Source organism: Lathyrus oleraceus, chromosome 6 (genome assembly GCF_024323335.1).
Source record: "Lathyrus oleraceus cultivar Zhongwan6 chromosome 6, CAAS_Psat_ZW6_1.0, whole genome shotgun sequence".
NCBI lineage: Eukaryota > Viridiplantae > Streptophyta > Magnoliopsida > Fabales > Fabaceae > Lathyrus > Lathyrus oleraceus.
In genome coordinates, this window is record NC_066584.1 from 377,118,819 (window position 1) to 377,121,853 (window position 3,035).

The following is a 3,035-nucleotide window of genomic DNA, read 5'->3' on the forward strand; positions in this document are numbered from 1 at the left end:
TGGGGCCGTCAATGCCAAAGGAAGTGGAATTGGTGTTGTCATTACCACTCCAAAAGGTGCCCACATTCCTTTCACCGCTTGTCTAACTTTCGAGTGCACCAATAACGAAGCTGAGTATGAGGCCTGCATCTTGGGTATTGAGCAAGCCATTGATTTGAGAATCAAGACTCTGGACATCTTCGGAGATTCAGCTCTAGTGATCAATCAAGTGAATGGTGATTGGAACACTCTCTATCCCAATCTGGTCCCCTACAGAGATTACACGAGAAGACTGTTGACTTTCTTCACAACAGTAAAGTTGTATCATATGCCTCGTGATGAGAACCAGACAGCAGATGCTCTTGCTACTATATCCTCCATGATCAAGGTGATTCGTTGGAACCATGCTCCCAGGATCGATGTTATGCGCCTTGATAGGGCCGCCTATGTGTTTGTTGCTGAACTAGTAGTTGATGACAAGCCCTGGTATCACGACATCAAATGCTTTCTGAAGAATCAAGAGTACCCTACAGGGGAGTCCAACAATGACAGAAAGACTTTGAGAAGATTGGCAGGTAGTTTCTTCTTGAACAAAGACGAAGTGATGTATAAGAGGAACTTCGACATGGTTTTGCTCAGATGCGTGGATAGACACGAAGCAGACATGTTAATGCAGGGAGTTCATGAAGGCTCCTTCGGTACTCATGCCGGCGGACATGCAATGGCTAAGAAATTATTGAGAGCGGGTTATTACTGGATGACCATGGAATCTGATTGTTTCAAATATGCTCGGAAATGTCATAAATGCCAGATTTATGCTGATAAGGTGCATGTGCCGCCGAATCCTATGAATGTGATGTCTTCGTCATGGCCTTTTGCTATGTGGGGCATTGATATGATTGGAAAGATTGAGCCGACCGCCTCCAATGGGCATCGCTTCATCCTTGTTGCCATCGACTATTTCACCAAGTGGGTCGAAGCAACGTGATTTGCGAAGGTCACCCGACATGTGGTTGCCCGATTCATTAAGAGAGAAATCATTTGTCGTTATGGGATTCCCGAAAGAATCATTACTGATAATGGTTCTAATCTCAATAACAAAATGATGAAGGAGTTGTGCCAGAACTTCAACATTAAGCATCATAATTCTTCCCCCTATCGTCCTAAGATGAACGGTGTTGTTGAGGCAGCAAATAAGAACATAAAGAAGATTGTGCAGAAGATGGTCGTTACGTACAGAGATTGGCATGAGATGCTACCCTTCGCCTTGCATGGGTATCGTACTTCAGTACGTACATCGACCGGGGCAACCCCTTACTCCCTTGTGTATGGTGTGGAAGCAGTCCTACCTGTTGAAGTGGAGATTCCTTCTCTAAGAGTCCTGCTGGATGTCAAGTTAGATGAAGCTGAATGGATTTAGACAAGGTTCAATGAGTTGAGTCTTATCGAAGAGAAACGGATGGCAACCATTTGTCATGGGCAGTTGTATCAAGATCAGATGAAGAGAGCCTTTGATCAGAAAGTGCGTCCTCGATGCTTTCAAGTCGGAGATTTAGTGTTGAAAAGGATCCTTCCTCCTCAGACAGATCACAGGGGCAAGTGGACTCCTAACAATGATGGACCATATATTGTTACCAAGATTTTTGATGGTGGAGCCTTAATGCTTGCAACTATGGATAGAGAAGACTTCACTTCCCCTGTGAACTCAGACGTAGTTAAAAAATACTTCGCATAAAATAGACCCGCTGGACAATAAAAGGAATAGTCCAGGCAAAAAATGGGCATCCCGGGGAACCAAGAAAATGAAAAAGGTTCGGGCAAAAGTTAGGGATTAAAAATGAAAATACTGGACACCCGGTAAGTTGAAAACCTAAAAAGGCAACTTAGGCAAAAATGGGTATCCCGGTGGATTGAAAACCTGAAAGGGCGATCCAGGCAAAAGTTAGGGATTAAGCGAATGACTGCGTTCTGAGTGGTTCTGAACCTCATCTCGTGTCGATAACTGGAAACTTTCAAAGGATAGGAAATAGTCCAATCACCCTTTTCAGAAAGCCGATCATCTGGAGGATCTTGAAGACGAGCGAGTCATGGCAGAATTGGAAACCGATAGAAATCCATTTCACATTGCCATTAGATTAATTTCTGTTTTTTTATCTTTTGTGCAATTACCTCTTTCCAGGGACTGCTTCCTGATGTAAATGCCTATTTAGAGGTCATTCAATCAATAAAATCATGTTATTCAGTACATCTCTGTGTTCATTTTCATTTTACTGTTTTGTTTGCAAAAACGACGTCCGGATTTTTGATAAACATTGCATCATGAAACATAAGAGCTTTACAGGTACATGCTTAATAAACATTTAAAATTGCTGTAAATTTTAAGTGTTTTGAATAGTCTATTCAGAATAGGTACACTCGGGGCATTTCCTTGAGGTTCCCAGCAGATGATCACGATCGTTTTGCTTCAACAGTTGGTACCTGGTATCTTATCCCTGCAAAGCTGGTTCAAGCATTGGATTCTTCAATCCCCAGCAGTTTCTCACTACTGTAGTTCCTCAAGCATGTGTTTCAAACTATACACTCCCCAGTAAAGTTGATAGTGCCAGACTGTATATCCCAAGCAGAGTTGACAGTGCCAGACTGTGTCTTCCCAACAGAAGCAGCTGTTCCTCAGAGTTCGATGCCAGATCGATGATCTCGACGCCAGATCCATAGTCTCTTTCCTTGAAGCAGAATCTCGGTACCGTATCGGTGTTTGTTTCCCCTGCTGAGTCGTCTCTCCCACAGATTATGGTTGCCAGAACCACTGTCGCTTTCCTCAGCAGCAAGCTCTTAGTGCCACTCTCTCCCTAGTCAGAGTCTCGGTATTTTGTTATTTCTAGAACACCGTGTGGCCGATCATCTCCCCACAGAGTTCATTGTGATGTGTATCTCCAACAACATTGCCAGGGTCCAGAAGATTGTGATCATTTCCCCGACAGAATTTCTTGCCTCGGCTTGGCATTCTCCCCGGTATTTCGCATCCCTGCATGTAGAATCATATTGCATTGCATCCT